Source organism: Lemur catta, chromosome 3 (assembly GCF_020740605.2).
Source record: "Lemur catta isolate mLemCat1 chromosome 3, mLemCat1.pri, whole genome shotgun sequence".
Taxonomy (NCBI): Eukaryota; Metazoa; Chordata; class Mammalia; order Primates; family Lemuridae; genus Lemur; species Lemur catta.
This window is the reverse complement of record NC_059130.1, coordinates 46,235,018-46,256,139: the sequence shown is the minus strand read 5'-3', so window position 1 is coordinate 46,256,139 and position 21,122 is coordinate 46,235,018. Positions and strand designations below refer to the sequence as shown.

Here is a 21,122-nt window from a genome sequence, read left to right as displayed (position 1 = left end):
CAGGGTTGAGTGGAAAAAGGCAATCAAGGATGAATCCTAGAGTTTTTACCAGGCAACTGAGTAAATGAAGGTGTTGTTACTGGAAGAGACAAGTCTGGGAGAAGAATAATATTTTTGTCTGCTCTTGAAGGGTACTGCAGATGAAAAGTTCCGTTTTGGTTGTAAGTTTGAGATCTCTCATTAGGCATTTATATGGAGATTTCAAATATTAATAGGTAAAGAATATATACATATGGGATTCTTGGGAGCAGTTGGTTGAACATAAAGGGTTGAAAATAGTCCACATGTAGGTTTTTTTGTTGTTGTTGTTTGTTTTTTGAGACAGGATCTTACTGTGGTGCCCAAGCAGAGTGTAGTGGTAAGTGGTCTCACGATAGCTCACTGCAACCTCACACTCCTGGGCTCAGGCAGTCGTCCTCCCTCAGCCTACAAAGTAGCTGGGACTGCAGGCATGCTTCACTGAACCTAGCTTATTCTTTTATTTTTTTGTAGAGACAGGGGTCTCACTCTTGCCTGGGCTGGCCTAGAACTCCTGACCTCAAGCGATCCTGCCGCCTCAGCCTCCCAAAGTGCTAGGATTATAGGCATGAGCCACTGTGCCCAGCCCCACAAGTAGACTTAAAGTCATGGAGTGGGATTCATCTCTCCAGCATTCCTACCCCTTCTATTTTCCTGGAAAATATCCCTCAATATGGTGTTCCTTGCTGCCAAAACTGATTTAGCTTCAGAGTCCCTTTCAATACAGTGCTTCAAGCAGCCACAACTAGCCAACTACAGTCAGCTTCCAAGGTGAAACCTATTTGTCATCCTTGTCTAGGTCCTACTGACCTGTTTATAAGACTTTTTTCAGTAGCATACAGAAATATATGGTTTTAGGTCATATGATTGGATTTCTTTTTATTATTGTTAAGCTTTAATAGTTTTATTATTTGCTCTTTTTTTTTCCTGATAACCAAAGTAATACATGCTGACTATAAAAATTTCAAACATTACTGAAATGTATAATTTATCTATTGAAATGTTCTCATAATCTCACCCTTTGGAGATAACAGAAAACTTTAATGTATCGTAATATATTTAAAATCAAATGCTTTAGTGCCCATTCTGTGCCAGGCAATAAACAACATAGGCAAATAACCTATCCTCATGGAGCTTTTATTTTAATGGGAGAGACAGACAGTAAAGCAAATGAATATGCAAATAGTGTAATACCAATCAGTGACGAGTGCTATACAGTGAGGTAAGGAGATACTATTTTAGAAGGGCTTGGGAAATCCTCTACGTAAGGTAACATTTGAGCAGAGACTTGAATGGTGAAGGGGAGGGGCACGGGGCTGTTCAGAGGAAGAGCATCCCTGACAGAGGGAACTTCGAGTGTAAACACATTGTGGCAGAGAACATACATACCTGACATATTTGAGGAACAGCAAGAAAGGCAGTGTAGCTGGGGTACAATGAGCAGGGCGGAGTGATAGATGTATAATTATATATCTATCTCTTTGAAGTTCAGGGAACAGCTTGGAGTGGAAGATAAAAATTTGGGTGTCATCAACTTATATATGTTATTTAAAGCCATGAGATTGGGTGAGTTTGCCCAGAGAACAAATACTGACAGAGGAGAAGAAGCCTGAGGACTGAGCCCTGGAGGAGGTCACGAGGAAATGCAGCAAAGAAAAGGGTAAAGTGGTATGCCAGCGAGGTGGGAAGAAAGACACAAGCATGCAGCATGCATTCTTTTAGAATCCATGTAAAGGAAGTGTTTCAAACAGAAGGAATAATCAATCTTGTTAAATGCTACTTGGACTGGTAATCGGTAACTTAGACCGGATGCTCAGAAGAGTGATGAGAATGAAAGCCTGATCAGAGTAGCTTCATGAGCGTATGGGAGGGGAGGAAATGGAGATAGCAACTACAGTCAACTCGCTTTCAAAGCCTTTTGCTATAAAGGGGAGCAGTGTGATTGCCTAGCAACACTGAGGGCCCACTTTGAGGTTTGTGGTCATGAATTTAAAGTGAAAACAACCAACACAGTTGTATGTTTTTCATCAGTCTTGTTAAGCTACTTGGTAAAAGGTATGGAATAGACAGAGAGTTGGATTTAACAGGTTTGGGGTTTTGCCAGGTGAGTACTGACAGTGAGAAAGGAGCAAGGTAGGAAAATTAAGATTAAAAGGTAATGATACATGCTTACAAAAAAAGTGATAGGGTGAGTGGATTGGAACTTCTAAAGAAGTATTAGAGTGGAAGTATTAGGGGAAGTGATGCAGAAATATGAAGGGTTGTGCAGATTGTGACATGCTTGCCATTAAGATCTTAGGTTGAAGGTATGATCGTAGAGCTTGGATAAGATCATCATATAGAGGCCAGGTGTTGGATTGTTCCCATGGACATTAAAATCAAGAGTAATGAAAAGGGTAGAGGTGGAAAGATAAGAAGCCTGTTCCTGAATTCTTTACTAACTGAAGGGGAACAATCAAGGATTGTAACACTGGTAATCAAGATGGATAGAGGGTGGAATAATCTGGTGGCATGGGCCTTAAGTGAACTGTGTTTGGGGGAGAAGTAGGGGGAACGTGATCTGGAAATTAGTAGTGATAAGCAAAGAGGAACATACACCTCACCACAAGCCCGAGTAGTGCTTAGAGCATGGAAGAGAAAATAGCACTTCTCAGCTGCACTCTGGGGAAGGCAGTGCCCTCAGGTAAAGCCCAGTTTTCAGACAGAGCATGAACACATGATTAGTTAGAGAAGAGGCTGAAGACTTAATGAAAATCGCATATCTAAAAGTAGTTTTTAAAAATTCTGGAAATAATTATGTTGACAAAGAAATGATAAAGAGACAAGGAAAATATTACCCATCATCTTACCAGTGAAGACACTCATGTTTATATTTTTGTGGGCTTTCTTTTAGATTTTTTTTATTCTGAGCTTCTTTTGTTATGTTTTATTTTGTTTTTCATAATGTTTTATTTTGTTTGCATTATATATATATAATTCTAAGAAAAAATTCTTAGACTTTTCTGATTATAAAAGTAATGTATAGCCATTATAGAAAATTTGGAAAATACTGAAAAGTATAAAAAAGTAGAGAAAAATCATTCAAGATCACAATACCCTAGGCCACATAATTACTGTTAACAATATTTCTTTGTAGGCATATTTTAAAAAAATTACTGAGCTTCTACTATATGTACTGATTGTCAAGTTTGGTCAGCATGAGAACATTCATAGGTTCCAGATGAAAAGTAATGGTACAGTCATTATTTTAAGTCAATAAAGTTTTGGATGATTTGTTGAGTAGCAAAGGCTTAAATTCAATGACAATAAATGGCAAAGGTTTGGAGCAACACATAAGAATGGTTCTTTCTTATAAAAGGTCCGTATCTAAAATATGTATTTTTCTTTACATGTATGAAGGGGAAACTGTAGTGTATGTATGTCTCTGAATGTTAATTGGATCTCTCTAGGTAGTATAATTTTTAAATTATGCTTCTTGCCTAATTTTCCTAAGGTAAACCAACATTTCTGACTCATGTCTTTTAAAAGCATACATTTTTTTAAGGGAAGAAAAAAAAGTTACCCCCAAAATACAAAATAAAGAAATTCCAGCCCAGTCTTCTTTTTTTTGTTAAGAAAGCAAACTGAATTTACTTAAATGTTCACCTGATAATGAAATATTTATAAGGAGAAGTATTTCTGAGAAATATTTGGAGAAGTATTTCAAATTGGTTAAGAGTTTGCCTAATTAGCCAAAGCTGATTTTAGGAAATAGATGAAAACCCTTGAGGATTCAACAAAATAGAGTATAAAGAAGTAATTTTCCCTACCCTTAATTCATATATATATATATATATATATATATATATACACACACACACACACACACACACACACACACACGCACACACACACTCTCACACACAATACTTGCAATTCACCAAGAGCAAGAGAAGTAATAGCACTGTTTATATATTGTCTGGGTTTAATGTTGCTCAATTGAAAACATGCCCTGGAATTACATGTCCATCCCTTCTAGGCTGCCCAGTGTTCCATTTTCACTTCCTCAGTGAAAGTGATTTCTTAGAATAAGACAGTTTGTCTCTCAGCATTTTCTACTACAGGCAAAGGGTGATATAAATCTCTGGGTAAAACTGAGTTGTCCTGTGATGAATTTTGTTTCTGAATGAAAAGCAGGAGATTGAGTTTAACAATGAGAGTGTAATTTTCTGAAAATATAGTTCCTATAAGAGTTTCAGAGTAGTTTTGCTTCTTTTTTTCCCATTAGTAAGGTGAATTGGAATGGAAATGAATTCATAACTTAGAATGCAGAAATCTGAACAATAAGTTGTAGCTTTGAATCTCACCACAATTTAAAAATGATGCCATTTACATAGATCTATTGCTTGATTTTTTTATTCACTTAAATAAAAGGGATATATCTGTGTATGGTAGACAATAAAAAATATAAACAGGATACAGAAAGATCCTTTTTTACTGGAGTGGTATTTCTGAATCCTTGCTAGATTTTTTTTTTTTCTAATCACTTTTCTGCCATTCACCAGTCACCATCTTGTAGTGCTTTGTACTTTTTTTTACCATCATTATTTTTAAGTACAAAGAAAAGCTTTTTAACCACAAGAAAGTCTTTTCATTAGGCACAAAAAGTTTTTAAATAATATATTAATTTCTTGTCATATTGAAGGAAAAAAATAATTTTTAGAGACAAACTAAGGTATAGCCTTTATAAATGACAAATAAGGGTCATAAATAAAGATACAAAATAGAATATATGCTAATGGAAACAAAAGTATAAATTAGAAATTTTAAATTATAAATGATCATCATTATTCATGAATACAGGATTTGGACCATATATTGATTTTGATAAATCTTACTGATTTTGTGGTTAAATAGGTAACTATTTGTGGCCTATATTAAGTAAAATGTAAGCATTTTTAACGTTAAGAAGCTACTGTAACTTCATATAGTGCTATATGAGAAATTTTAGAGATTTTATTTTTTTCAAAAATGTTTTTGGGTGTTCCCTAACAATTTCCTTTGTGGTTTGCCTTTCAAGTGGTTATAATTCGTGAACTGTACTTTTGGGGCCTGAGAAAAAGGTAAACAGTTTGCCCAGATTTTGAACTTGCTGCATTTACATGTACCCCTATTCTAAAATGGAACATATGGGAACATTATTGCATAGTATGTTTTTAAATCATATATAAAACCATCTTAGAGTATTTATAAATACCAATTAGTCTAACAGCCTTTCTCAACTGGCATTCTGAGAGAGAATGCCCTAATACCATAGCAGTGGTCCCCAACATTTTTGGCACCAGGGACTGGTTTCATGGAAGATAGTTTTTCCTGGGGGTGGTGGAGGTGAAGCTCAAGCAGTGATGCGAGCCATGGGGAACAGCTGTAAATACAGATGAAGCTTGGTTTGCCTGCCATTCACCTCCTGCCGTGTGCTCCCTCTTTACCCCCCATTTTGTAAGTTTCATGGACGACAGTTTTGCCACTGACTAATGGGGGATGGGGCAGAGCTCTGCCTGCCAGGTCCCTAATGGGCCAGGGACTGGCCCAGGGGTTGGAGACCACAGCCATAAGGCATCCATTTGTATGGAATTATTAACTTCTCACCTATGCATCTAGAAAAGTACCAGCTATGTACTATCCTTGGGAGAATTGAGAAATAGTCATTCAGATCATTTTGTGTAGTCTATGGTTCCAATGAGGAACCCTAGTTAAGAAAGGCTGGCAGAGGGTCTTGGAAATATTGGAAGGAGCAGAACAAGTGCTGCCATGCTGCAAGGAATTTTGAACGTAAGAACCAAATTTTGTAAGAATATCATTTAACAAAAATTCAGTAGTTTTTATTGAAACACCTGCTTTGTCCCTGATACTTCATTAGGTTTTGAGGATATAGTACTAGCCATTAATGCAGTTCTCACAACCACCAGTAAACCCCCATAAATATACTGAAATATTCTTGACTTAAGATCTCTACTCATTTCCTCCCTTCTGCCACTACACACACACAGACACACACACACACACACACGTGCACACACAAATTCATACATATGCCTTAATTGTCAGTGCCTTGTTTTGCAATTGCTAGTTCTAGCAGATGGTTGGTTATTCCAGAGATGTCCTCTCCTGGCCAATGTAGAAGGGGGTAGGTTTTTTGGTTACTAGGATTGCAGTACTGGATGGGATTGTGTTTTCCATGTTCTCATTTGAAACTCACTGAATTTTTTCTTTAAAAAAATTTTACCTCTCAGTTACCATAGTTTAGTACCAGAGTTTGGCACTATGCTCTGATTAAAATATCTCCTGTAGAACCTAAGAACTGTTTGCATTGTTTCCTGTGGGAAAATGGTGGTTTTCAGCCACTTAAAAATACCATAAAAAGCAACCAATTTGTAAATTAGGAGTCACTTTAACTGAAATTAAAATGTTCTGAGATACCGTCTTCTAATCTGAGTTATTCAGGAATCCGTTATTGACATGTATTTATCTCCTTTTTAAACATTAAGCACACTGTATTTTTTTCTTTATCCTGAAGCCAAAAACTCTACAAAATGTCAAATAAGAAGAGCTACTTATTGAATTTTAATAAAAGAAACAGAAGAATAGCTTTGACTTTATTGTTTGATTCTTAAATGGAAATCAGTAACTGTTAAGATAATTGTTATACTTATTTTGCTAAAAGGAAAATTTATGGACAAACAGCAGAGTATGCTATTTCTGCTTTTAGTCTAACCCTACCATTTTTTGTTGTTGGTGTATTTAAACTGTTGCTTTTCTAAGAAGATGCTGAATATTTCATCATTGACTTTACTGAAGTATAAAAGCTAAAATGAAGGAAAAAATTCAGTATCAGAATATTATTCCTCTACCCACAAAAATTTTTAGAGCTGTTAGTCTAATAAGAAACTTGAACATGTCTATTTTGTGGTTTGTAATTTATATTTCTAAACAAAAAATGAAAATAAATAAATTAATGGTATAACTAGAGATATATATATATATATGGTAATTTAAAGTCTAATGATGGCATACATGTGCAGTTCTTTGATTAAAAATCAAATCAAAATTTTTTCCTTTTTCTTCTCCCTTTTATTTATGCCTTACTATCTTATACCGTATACCGTGGAAGTACTTGGTTTGTGTAGGTTCATTTTTGAATTAAGGAAATTTATTGGGAATGTGTGCGGTATTCTAGACAAGCAGAATACAAAGATCTTACAAGTAGTATGAGAGATAGACCTGTACGTAAATAAAAACAATACCGAGCTAGACTATAAAACTGAACAAGGCACAGTATGAGTATAAATGGTAATTTGATCAAGGGCTCTCTCTTTTAAAACTGTTGATGTCCTATCTCTGCTTACAGAATAAATACTATGATCTAAGTGCTCTATTATCTGCCTCTAACCTGGCTTTCAAGTCAGTGTTCTTTTTTTCCATAGCAGTTCCTGTATATCATATCACCCTATATTTTAGCTTTAATCTGTTTCCTGTCACATTCCTAATAATTCTTTAACGCTCAACTCTAATGGATATTCTTTTATGAAGCTTTTTCTTCCATTCCTAAACTATTTGTTTATACCTCTAAATTTATCAAGTTATTGTTTCCTTAAATGATGGCACTATGTATAGCAGCATCATCTCTATCTACATATATACATGTATCAGTGCATGAGAATAGGACTGGGTCTTGTTCAGCTTTGTCATTGTGCTTTGTATACAGTAATATTTGTGGAATTTTGGTGGCTTAGGTCAGGAATCAAGAGGCTTGGGTTATAGTCTTGGCTCTGTGCCGTTTAACTTTCTGGACCTTCTGTTTCCTCAAGTGTAGGTTTTGGACTCTATTCTAATTTTCATGGTTGTATAATAAAGTACCTTTTCATGGAATGTTTACATATGATACCTTTAGCATGTTAAAAGCCAAAACTAATAATGGAAAGTAAGAATTTGCAAACTGTAGCCTACTTCAAAGATAGAGAGTTAGTGAATTATCAGAAGCTGAGAACAAAGATTCCTAGAAGGTAGAAACTAATTAAACATTGCAGATTTAAATAGAGGCAGTCAGGAGTCATTTAGGTTACAACCTGTAAGAATGCAGGACTCCCATCTTTCTTTGCTCTTTTACCTAGATTAACCACTTAGATATTTTCATATTATGGTAAAAAAAAAATAAGGAAGTCAGAAGTTAAATATTCTTAATGTGTTGAGATAGAATATTTCCCTCAGAAGTTATTCGAACTATCTTCATGTAAATGGAAGAAGCAGGACTCATTCAATACGGATGTGTATTTTGCTTCACATTTTACATGTTCTCATATTTTATTGACCTTCCCAGGATTGCTGGGGAAATATTAATCAATGTTAAAAGTAAATAAAAATCTGCTGTTACTGCCTAGAGAACATAGTATATACTTGCATAAGAAGCTGCTCAATTGCTAATTTATGGCTGTAATTCAGAGCATCCAGTGCTGTGATTTCCTATTTGTAACTCATATTTGAAACTTTAAATTATTTGTGTTTAATATATCTTAATCAAAACCTTCACACTGCAGATATAGCTCATTTGATTTATGGAAATATCCTCTATATAACCTAACTTTAAAAGCTAGTTTTCATTGTCAACCCAATTAGTCAAATCAGACTGTCAGAGAAAGTCCTTCCTGTCAGAGAAAGTTTTACTTCATTTTTCTTTCTGTTTTTTTTTGAAGCTAAAAATTTTGTGGGTTTAATAAACATTAAGTGTTGTGTCAGTCACATGAAGATAAGACAAATGGCCCACTGTGAGAACCATGGAAATTACTATATCCCAATCTAGAAGTTTTATTAAAATTCGTGTAACATAAGAAACAAAAATTTATAATAGCTGTTAGATTTGCGTGGATATTCATTATTAAATGGTACTCCTTATTCTGTTTTCTTCAATGTTATATACGTCTTTTTTTTTCCAGAATACTATGGGGGTACAAATGGTTTGGTTACATGGATTGCTTTTGTACTGCTTGAGTCAAAGTTATAAGTGTGCCAATCACCAGATAGTGTACGTTGTACCTGTTAGGTATGATTTCACCTATCCCCTCCTCCCCCCTCCCACCTGCACCATTTCCATTGAGTTTTTCTTCCATCTGTGCACATCAATGCTGATCTGTTAGTTCCAGTTTAACACATTAAGACTGCCGTGTGAGTTGTATTTAACTCAGACTAGTTTTGGGCCCGGAGCCTCGTGAAGCAAAACCCTTGCAGTTGGTTTGTGAAAATCTTACTTGTTGATGTTCTCATTGTTACAATTAATATTAATAATTTAATTCTAAAAATGTGGATTGCATTGCATATAACTCACACACAGAAAACAAATTAGAAAAGATTGTTTTGTTTTAATAAAACACTGTGGCCCCAGGAAAAAATGTTTTTTTCTAGTGTGGCAGTCAGTGTGTTAATAGAGAATACATATGGTGTTTGTTTTTCCATTCTTTAGATACTTCACCTAATACCAAAGTATTACTACTTATCCCCGTGACAACCATCTTACTTTTGACTACGTCAGAACCTAGATTCCTCACATGGCACTTTTTAAAGGCATGAATTTTAATACCTTTTTAATAGTGACATCCAAGGCTATATACAAGTCAGTTTAAACTTTTCAGTAATCAAAGCTAGTTTTTTGAGTTTTGTTTTGTTTTTAAATAAAAGTGTTTCCAAATTAAAATAGGACTTAAAGCATAGACATGAACAATAAACCTACTTTTATGCCATGTTATTGCAGATTCCCAGTATTGCTCAAAATCTGGAATGAAAGTATCCAAAGTTTTGAAAATCTCTTCACAGTTTATATTCCTAGACAAGTTTTTGCATACCAAAGTTATGTTAGTAATGCCATTTTTTCGTTGTTGATGTAAAAGCTGATATAATAATTTACTAGAAATAATTGGAAACACCTCTGGATTTATTAGTATGTCAAGGATATATTTTATCTGTAACAATTTTTGCCACAGTCTGGTGAACTATGACTTCTGCCATTTTATACATTTTATGAAGTAGAGTGGTATCTGAATAGGGAATTAATTGAGTTGTAGCAATAGACTTGGTATCTAACTTTTTTTTGCTATCCACCTATACACTGGATATGGTGACTATCAAATATGATTTCTTAATCATGATAGTGAGCAATAATACTTTATATGAAGTTTCTAAAGCCAACATTGATAATATCTTGAAATTGTTCAAAGTGTTTACTTTTTAAAACTAATATTCCCAGCTTTCTTTTATTAAAAAACTTAGTAGCTTTATTTTAAGGTCTGTATAGCATATAAATAAACAACATTGCAAGCTGGGTGTGGTGGCACGCGCCTGTAGTTCTAACTACTCAGGAGGCTGAGGCAGGAAGATCACTTGAGCCTAGGAGTTTTAGTGTAGCCTGGGCAACATAGCAAGACCCCATTTCTAAAAAAAATAGAATTTTTTTTTAATGACCTTGCAAGAGATAACAGGTTTTTACCATTGTTTGACAAAAGTTTCATGGGACTTTTCTAAGGAATGATACATTCTTTGTCAATATTTAGTGGACAGTAGAGGTGAGATTATTAAACTATCATCACTTTAGTCATCCTCCTTTACAATATGTCTGAACCTAGAACATTCCTAATGTGGGCCAGAATACCTTGTTTCTAATATTACTCTTTGCCCTTAACAGGAATTATATAAGACAGGGGTGGCACAAAACTATACCTCAGGTTTATGTTGCTTTCAATAAAGGCTTATCAGATACCAACATTTTAAATTGGCTTTTTTTTTCTTTTTTTGCCACACCAAAGATTTTCCTGGCACAGTTTACCACAGTAATATTTAGGATGTGTTAAATATATGCTTTTCCTTTCACTATGGTGAAATAGGAGGGGAGCAATAGAGAACTGCTTACTAGACAAATTGTCTCAGTCTGGTCAGTTTTAGGAATGCATACCTGCAAAAGTGCAGGATCTGGTATTTTATTCTCTTAAAATTATTCCCAACATCTTCTGGAAAGTCTTTGGGTATCCTCTCGGGTATTTTTTTGTGATTGGTGTCCCCAGATGTGGGAGGTAGTACATACTCCTGTATGTACACTAGTATGAAGATTCCTGAACTAAATTTCCATGGTACCAAATTGTACTTTTTAGAATGTGTTAGGTTAGCTTATGCCTCTGAAGTGTCTGACTTCATTTTTTTGCATGTGGATGTCCAGTTTTACCATCAGCATTTGTTGAAAAGACTGTCCCTTTCCCCACTGAAAGGTCTTGACATCCCTGTTGAAAGTCATTTAACCATATGTAAGAGTTTATTTGTGGGCTCTCTATTTTGTTCCAGTGGTCTATTTGTCTTCGTGTCAGTACCACACTGTTTTTGTTTCTGTTTCTTTGTAGTAAGTTTTGAAATCAGGAACTATGAATCTCCAAACTTGTTCTTTTTAAAGATTATTTTGACTATTTGGGGTTTCTTGAGATTCTGTATGAATTTTAAGATGGATTTTTATGTTTCTGGAATAAATGTCATTGGGATTTTGATAGGGAGTTAATGTCTATCCTTTGGATACCTCTTGTGAGATTCACCTCAAAGAGCATCTCGTTTGTGAAGCCTGTTTTTTGACAGTACCATATAGAATTAACTTTTTTATTTTGTGCCCTAAACACTTGCGTTATAGCTAGCATCTATCACACTCCATTAAACTTACTTATTTCCTTCTAATAAACTGGAGAATTTGCATATATATTAGTTTTCTACTGCTGCATAACAAATCACCACAATTTTATCAGCTTAAAACAATACTCATTCAGTATCTCACAGTTTCCATGTTCAAGAGTCTGGGCACAGCTTAGCTGGCTCCTCTGTTCAGGGCCTCACTAGGCTGCCCCCAAGGTGTTGGCTGGGCCATGGTCTCACCTGAGGCTCAGGATTGTCTCACAAGCTTATGTGGTTATTGGCAGAATTAATTTCCTACAGCTGTGTAACTCACAGTGGCTTACCTTTCCAGGATCAGCAGGAGAGCATCTCACCTCAGGGGGGGCTCTAGTCCCTCCTTTAAGGGCATACGTCTGATTGACTCAGGCCTACCCAGGATAATCTCGCTTTGGATTAATTAAAAATTGACTAATTTGGGACCGTAATTACATCTACAAATTCCCTTTATCTTTGCCATGTTCTGTTAGGTAGAATCAAGTCACAAGTCTGCTCATACTTAACGGGAGGGGATAATATGTGGGGGTGACTCATTGGGGATCACTTTGGGATATATTAGCCAAACCTTACCTTCTTCCTCTGTATTCTGAATACCTAACCTAGTGAGTGGAAAAAGGATGATATTGATTAGTGTGGATTGGAGAGTTGAATGAGTGGATGTGACAACTGAAGCACAGGCCACCTGTGGCTTTCTCAAGGTCTCAGTCATGTTTTCTGTACTCTGTCATACTATTACTATTACACTATGTTCTCCTATTAAGTGCTTGTATTATTACTACAAGATGTTTTCTTGTTACAGTACTAGTCTAATTCTAGTTCCTAATAATAAATCAACTTAGTCTTATTTTTTTGTGTTTGTCAAAGCCATCAGAAAGTTTTGGTAAATAATTGAAGATCTTAAATCTGGAGTATTTGAAATGTGAATAATTTGACTTTCAAGTTATAAGCATTATGCATTGTCTGATAATGTTTGAAGAAATGCATTTTACTATTTTAAAAAAGCATATTGGAAATAATATATCATGTCCAATTGAAGTTCATTTCAAAAATACAAAGATGATTCAGTATTACAGAATATTATTCATTATATTAAACAAGTTAGGGAGAAAATGATGTCATCATTGCCATAGATGTCAGAGGCATTTGAAATAATCCAGTGCTCTTTACTCTGTAAAGCCCATGAGAATTGATGGGAGAACTATGGCAGATAATTTAGTAAAGTTACAGATATAAAATTGATATGCAAAAATCAGTGCCCTTTATATATAAGCAAAATCCAGTTACATGATATAATTTAAGTGAAGACGCCTTTTCGGTAGTAACAACTAAGATAATGTAGAGGTGAAATTACATAATGTTTAAAACTTACGTGAGGATTTTAAACACTTAAAAAACATAAAAATGGACTTGAACAGAGCCTTTTTTGTTAACTATGACAATTTGAAGAATCAGCATCATAAACATGTCAACTCTTGTTATGTTTATTTACAAATTTAAAAGTATCCTAATAAAAATCCCAACAGGTTGTTTTTTTCTGAGGAGGAGGTAGTAAAAACTGATTTTAAAGTTTATAAGGAAGAACAAACCAATAGAAATAGCCAAGAAAACTCTGGGAAAAAAGATGTAAAATGTAAAACCTTTATAATTAAAATAGTGAGCTACTTAAAAAAGCAAGCAGACTACTGGAACAGGTTAGAAAGTTCAGAAATAGATTTATATGTACATGTAGAAGTTTAGAAATGATAAAGGCAGCACCTCAAATCATTGGGGAAAAAGATGCTCTTTCTAATAACTGGATAGCCATTTGGGGAAAGATAAATTTGGAACTGTATTTCACACTCTATACCTGGAAAAATGAATGAATTAGAGTTGTAAAAGTAATATGAAACTATGCTAGCACTAAAGGAAAGCATGGCTGAATTATTTTAAACGTGATAACATTAGGGAGTAACTGGCTCAAAACTCAGAAAATCAGTAAGAGAAACAATTGGTGAACTAAACTACATAAAGAAGACTTTGGCATAGGAAAAAAGCACCATAAGGAAAATCAAAAGATATAATAAACTAGGGTAAATATTCACCACTTAGATCATGAAGGGCTAACCTCACCAATGTAGAGAGAACTACTAAAAATAAAAATTTAATTTAATTAAAAGACTAACATCCTGATAGAAAAACAGGCAGGAGTATAAGTTCATTTAGTTCACAGGAAAAGAAATACAAATTACTTTTAAAACGTAGAAAAGTAGTTCAGCCCCACTCATAAAAAAAAGAAATGTAAATTAAAACTGCATCGAGATACCAACTTTTCACTTATCAGGTGGATAAATAGCCAAAGGTTTGCATAATCTTTTGGCAAGGCTATAGGTAAAATAGGCATTCTCATACTTCATGGATTAGGAATGAGAATGGTGTTATCTCTATGAGAGAAATTTGGCAATATCTAGCAAAATTAAATATGCATTTACCTTTGATTAAGCAATCCCACTTCTAGGAATATATCTCAAAGATAAATTTGCAAAAATATAAAAGTTCATATTTAGCACTGGGTGTGGTGGTACACAGCTGTGGTACCAGCTGCTTGAGAGGCTGAGGCAGGAGGATCACTTGAGTCCAGGAGTTCAAGGCTGCAGTGTGCTATGATCGTGCCTGTGAGTAGCCACTGCACTCCAGCTTGGACAATAGTGAGACCCTGTCTTTTTTTGTTTTTTTAAAGGACATATTTATAAGGTTATTCTTTGTGGCTTTATTTGGAATAGCAAAAGATTGGAAAGAGCACAGATGTCCATCTATGTGGAAAAGACACACAGAAGACTTCTGTGACTAAAAATGTGTGTTTCTCCACACACACCAAGCAAACAATTAATCTCCAGCAGAGGCCAGCTGGGTATCCTCTAATTCAATTCAATTTTGACATTGTTTACCTGGAGATGGTGTCAGATCACACAGGTTGAGGGCTCAGTCCCACAAGACTGTCCCCACTTCTGATGCTAACTGCAAGCCCAGGTATTCTGCCTGTGCTTATGACCAACCAGCTATAAATTGGAGTTCCCACAACCCCCTCATTGAGTTCAGTTAATTTGCTAGAGTGGCTCACAGAATTCAGGGAAGTAGTTTACCAGTTCATTATTATATAAAAACTATTAATTACAAAGGGCACAGATGAAGAGATGCATAGGGTGAAATATGAGGGCATGGACAGAGAGTTTCCATTGCCCTCCTTGGTTGTACCACCCTCCAGAACACCCAGGTGTTCAGTAGTCTGGAAGCTCCCCCAAACCCTTTCCTTTTGGGTTTTTATGGAGGCTTCATTGTGTAGGCATGATTGATTAAACCATTGACCATTGGCCATGAACCTTCAGCCCCATTCTCTTCCCTGGAGGCTAAAAGTCCCAACCCTCTCGATCGTGCCTTGATCTTTCGGATGACCAGCTCCCATTCTGAAGCTTCCAGTGGCTGCCAGCTATCAGTCAATCATTAGCATACAAAAAGACATCACTTTAGAGATTCCAAGGATTTTGGGAGTTTTATGTCAGGAAATGGGGTAGAAGATCAAATTTATGTGTTACAATATCATACCATCAATAAGGGAGTCCTATGCAACCCTAAATTGAGAGTAAGGATAATCTTTATACCATAATGTGGTGTGATTTTTCAAGATTTTTAAGAAAACAAGATGGCAGTTAATATGTAGCACACCATATCTAGATGTATAGCATAAGTTTGCATAAAAGCACTGCTACCTTTTATATAAGAAAGAGAAGAGATACACATATAATCTAAATGTGTTTCCGTATAATTTTGCAAAAAAACACTGGCAGAATGAACTAAAAGCAGGTAAAAATATAATTATCTCTAGTGAGAAGGAAGGGATTAAAAATGAGTCTCAAATATATTTTTTAATATACTTTTGACCTTGGAATCATCAATATTTTTAGCTCTTCAGAAAAACAAAAGTAAATCAAAAAAGGTGGAAAACATATTAAGATTTTTTAATTCTTTATTTGCTGCAAAAAGAAAAAAATTCAGCCTCTTTTGGTTCTTCAGTTTTAATGTTCACTCTTAATTTGTGTGTAGTTAATTTCAAACTCTCCACCACTAGCTACAGGCTGCACTTTAAATCACTCTGTTCTTTTGCTTAATTAATATCTTGAAAACATGATTTCTGCTTGTACCTCAGCACCTAAATATTTTAATGTCAGCATCCAGTGTAATGTAGCAATTAGAAACCTTTGAGATATTCAATAAGCAAATATATACATATATATATTCTTGCAGTGATACTTTTAAAAATTTATCTTGGAGAAACAAATAAGGATTTTCTTTGTTTTTTATTTCATACATTAGGTTTGCTGCTAGCAGACATGTGGCTTTGGAAGTCAGCACTGAGTGTGGCCCCAGAATGGAAATTAGGTGTCAGGGATTTGTTTCTGGTGTGTCATTTGACCATACCAGTCAGCTCTTAGATGGTGGAAAACTTTCACGTTGTTAGCTCTCTGTCTCTTGCCAAGGTCCTCTCGGGTCATTTTTATTGTTCATATTTTCCTAAGCTTTTTCGTTTCTTTCTGTGGTCCAGGCCTCCCTATATACTTTGAAGATCGGCTTCTCCTATAGTCAGGACTTTACTGTAAGCAAGTGCTTTGGAAGAGCCAGCAAGCCACTTTCATGACTTCATTAGAGGCAGTGTCAGATTGGTTAAGAGCATTCACCATGCAGCTGAACTTCCTGCTTTTACTTGTAGCTGTGTGAGTGACCTTGCACAAGTCACTTAGCCTCTCCATGCTTCAATGTTTCATTTTTTAAGTGGGGTGAAAATAATACCTATCTTATAGTTTGTTGTGTGTGAATTAATTTGTATAAAGTCTTGAACAGCACCTGCCACATTGGAAGTGTGTTAACTGCACACCATTCACTTAAATGTAGTCTTCTCTTATACTGTAAAATGTCCTTGTTTCATGTTAACTGACTCCTATTCATTCATCATCAAATGAGGAGAAAGAGAGAGAGAAAGAAAAAAAAAGAATAAAAGAAATATAGTTCACTGGTATCTGCCCTGGAACTTTGGAACAACTAACTCCTGGCTACTTGGAAAGGTGCATCTTACCACTGCCACTGATTAGGATGGGCCAGGCCACAGACCAAACCCTAGATAGGTTCTACCTCCGTCATTTAAGAGGGCAAAGGAGTCACACTTTTGATGATGCCTCTTTCTACTTTTCTCCGGTATCCTTCCTGGATGCTGGATTTCTTCAGAGCAACACTCAGCCATGAAGAGGCAAAGCTCTGTGACTATATTGTGAGGAAATGATGATGTTTGAACACCATTTAGATTGTATCAGTTATACGTAAACCGTTTTTGATCTTAAACTAGTAGATACAGTTTATGTCAGATTCCTAATAGCCAGTTGAACCTAGAGATTAATTAGCACTTTGTTCCCAATCCTCTTGGATTTTTTCTTGCTGACTATAAGGCCTTTCTGTTCTGAGCTAACACTTGTGATCTCCAAAGTTACCTAAATGGTAATTAATTTGATTTTGATAGTCTTAATAAATCTCTCATTGTCCCATCTGATTTTTCTAAACAGGGTCCTGTTTCCTTACTTCTATGCTTTTTAAAATGCAGATTTCCCCACAGAGCTTCATCTCCTGCCTGTGTCCACCCGGGCCTAGCCACTGCTTTCAGTCTGTTACAGAGGGAGTGGGGAAGGTCCTCCAAGTCTCCTTAACTTTTTAATACAAATGTTAACCATATTTAATACAAATCATATGAATTATTTCTTGCCTAATCTTCTGTCAAGCCTGTGTGTATTTTGTGCAGCTTTTTGCCCTCTTACTTCATTGATTTCATTGTCTCTTCTCATTTTAAGATTTATTTTTTACTTATATTGCTGGTGTGATTTTAGTTTCTTATTCATGAAAATGAAGATAAGAGTGTTCATTAAGGTAATAAATTGCACATTGAAAATTGAGAATGCTGATTGTTCTGCCTAAATATAATTCCTTCTCATCTATGTTTGAATGAGGATAAGATACTTTGCTTTCTAATAAATAGTAGAGGTTCTTTTTTGTATGTGACTGAATTGGAAAGCTCTTTACTATTTTGCTATTTAGCTATTACTGTGAAGTGTTGCAGGTCATGTCAAAGGAAGGCTATTCTATATTCCAGTAATCTACTAGCATTTGAAATTTTCAAATAAATAATACTTTCAGCAGGCATATGTTAAGCATTTATTATGTTCCAACCTCTGTACTGGGCACTGGGAGTAAAACGAATGTGGTGTGACCTTGACTGTGGAGGACTTAACCATGATGAGATACTGCAGTGTGTGCAGGGGGCTTGGCAATGTCACACCCAAGTCTGCCTCTTAACAGTGTATGACAGGGAACCTCTCTGAGTTGGTTTTCTCATCTGTAAAATGAGGGAGTTGGCCTAAATGATCTCTTACCAATCCTGCCTCCATCTGATATTCTGTGATTCCAGCTTTTTCTTAAGGTTACTTAAGGTTGTTGTGAGGATCAAATTAGAAAATGTTGTGAAAGCACTTTTAAAACTTTTAAGTGCTATCTAAACAAAGACATTACTAATTATTTAATAACTTGACATACACTGGTGTTTTTGTTCCAAAGACCGGACACATTAGGTGTTATAACTAAGTTCCAGAAGTTTAAGAAAAAGAGTGACCTTTTCATGATTCTGCTGAGGTACCTTAGGTTTCTTATTATCCCTATTATGGAGTAAAGTAGGAACTCTGTAAACGTTCATTGATTTGAACTGTAAGTTTTGGAGATTTAGTATGATTTCAGAGTAAGCCACAATCTCAGGTGGTATGATTTTGGGTTATCTGTTCTATACTAGGCTTATAAAATTCTAGATTAATAGGTCATTATCTATCACTATGGATTAATTATATTTATCCAAGTGTGACTAAATATTTGATTTAAATGTTGATTGCATTATAATTATGGGTTAATTTTCTTTGGCTTTTTTGTCCACTAAAAATTTTTGAGTACATGACATATACCAGACCTTCAAATTTATTTTTAAAAATATAGTTTTCTTTCTCTGTGTTTGTAGATTGTCAGTACTACTGATAATATGCAAGAGGATTTAGCCCATAAGCCAATTCATAAAGATGAATCAGTAATCACATTTTAATTATTACTACTTGATGTGTATTCTCAAATCTAATAGTTTTAACTCTCTGAAATTTTTTATTGTTAAACATGATTGCCACTAGTCTGTTCTTCAAAAATTTTTATAATGTATGCCTTTTTCTTTGGTTTGTTTATAATTACTGCTAGATAATTTTATTTCTGTTGAAATGGTGAGGCTCTTTGACTAAAAGCTGCTTCTGAAGTAAGATTTGAATATACTTTCATTTGCAGAGTTACTGGCAGTAAAGAATAATAACTGTCTCTTATTTAATCTGTTAACATTTAAGGTTAAAGCTTTCAAATCAGTTTTATGTTTATAATTGTATGATTATAAATTTGATTTACATTCACCTTTTAAAGAATAAAATCATTACGCTATTTTACTGGTAAACTCGTAACTAATGACTCATCTCTTTTTATATATGATAGGAAAATGGTGTTTCATTGTGAAAGCTAGAATTGGGTTAGTCAACCAGAAGTGAACGTCTAATTGTTTCCAAATGCTTACTTTTTGGGTTTGGATGCAGCTCTAAGTCTTAGCTTAGTGAGGAATTTGCTAAGCTTGTCTTTTTCTACATATCCTTTCATTATGGCTAGATAGATCCATGCTAAAATCTGTTTTATAATTCCCCATTACGATAATCAGAAAAATATGGACACAAACTCCTGCGCTAAACACAATTTTAAAAGTCAAAAACTAGAGTTTCTCCAGGTTTCTTTTACATTTTTATTACCCTCAAAATTATTATAGAAGTTGACCTTGGTTCTAAATTGCATCTGACCATGTGATTTAGCAGGTACTTTTTTCCTCATCACAGTTTTATTACCTAGTAATGGCTTCTACAATTGAAATTCTTACATTATTTTAAAATTGCTATTGTAGAAAATTAGTGTGACATTCCCATTTGCTTTGTTGAAATGCTTGCTGCTGTTGAATGCAAACATTTTATTAAAATTCTACCTAAGAAAGCAACCATTCCAAATTTCATAGTATAGCTAAATCAGTAAAAACCACAATTGACCCTTACTTAAAAAAAGAAATGCACTATTTTATTTCTTTATATCAGTTATGATATCTTATATTTAGTTATTTTAAAATACATATTTGCTTCTAACATTAATTTTATTAAAATATTTATCTGCATATGGTTCTTAAATTGAGTATTAAAATTTGTGATCTCTAAATCCTTTTTTAATTCTAATAAGGTATTATCTGTGATCATGGAACTTCTTTACCAATTCTAGAATCCTCAAAGTAAGGGCCTCATGTTAAAGTGAATTTTAGGAGAAAAGGGGAAGTATTGGATTCTTTTTTACAAAAGTTGATGGCAGAGAATAGCAGACTTTGGGAGGCTATACACATGGAATATACACATATAAATTGGAACAAAGATTTGGATAAATCTGTAGATGATTCTTCTGGGTGACTTATTGAGAAACTATAGGACTGCCTAAGGGAATGTCCTTAATGTTTTAAGGCTGATCTCAAGAATGATGGAGCTCGCCATCTCTTACTTACTGTGTTTTAGCTCTTTGCAAGGAAAAATTAGACTAAGCCTAAGCATTCTAAAATGACAAATATTTTAAAAGTGATTTGGAAAAGATATTTCATACCTATTGCTTAAGTAATTTCTTTGCCCATACTGTGCATGCCTCTTCTATTCCTTTTTTTCCCCTCCCCTTCATTTTTAAAGATATATTTAAAAGTAAATTATTAGCATACCAATAAAAAAAACCATTCACCAAAAGTTAATGGAAAATGAAAATGGATATAGGCAAAATCTATAGTTGTTTTAAATCCATATATGCCTTCTTCTAAATGGTGGGTCCTAAATACATTTGTTACCTGATTTCCATTGCCTTCTCTATTAGGCTTTTAAAATCAAACTTATAAATTTCTTTGAAGTAAGGTATTATGTATTATTTATCTTTTTATTTCTGGTGTCTGGCACATGCTTGGCACATGGTAGGCATATAATAAATGTTTATTGACTTGAACTTTTCAAAACTGAACTTGTAGTCAAAAGGCCTGATCTGTTACTCCAGTTCTCCTGCTCATGTGTGTGTCCTTAGGCAAGTTACTTTGGTGCTCTAGGCTTCTGTTTCCACAAGTCCAGAGTAAAGTCCCATCTGGTTCTTGAAAATCTAATGTCAAGCATATAGTAGTAGGTGCTTAATAATTTCTTCCTTTGTATCAATTGCTTAATAAAATTAATTTTCAG

The 21,122-nt window shown here is 34.7% G+C and overlaps 1 protein-coding gene across 1 annotated transcript in view; it reads left to right on the top strand.

The window, feature by feature from the left end:
- SLC30A7 (solute carrier family 30 member 7) overlaps positions 1 to 21,122 on the top strand; it is a 72,426-nt gene that overhangs the window by 32,518 nt on the left and 18,786 nt on the right. The window lies entirely within an intron of this gene.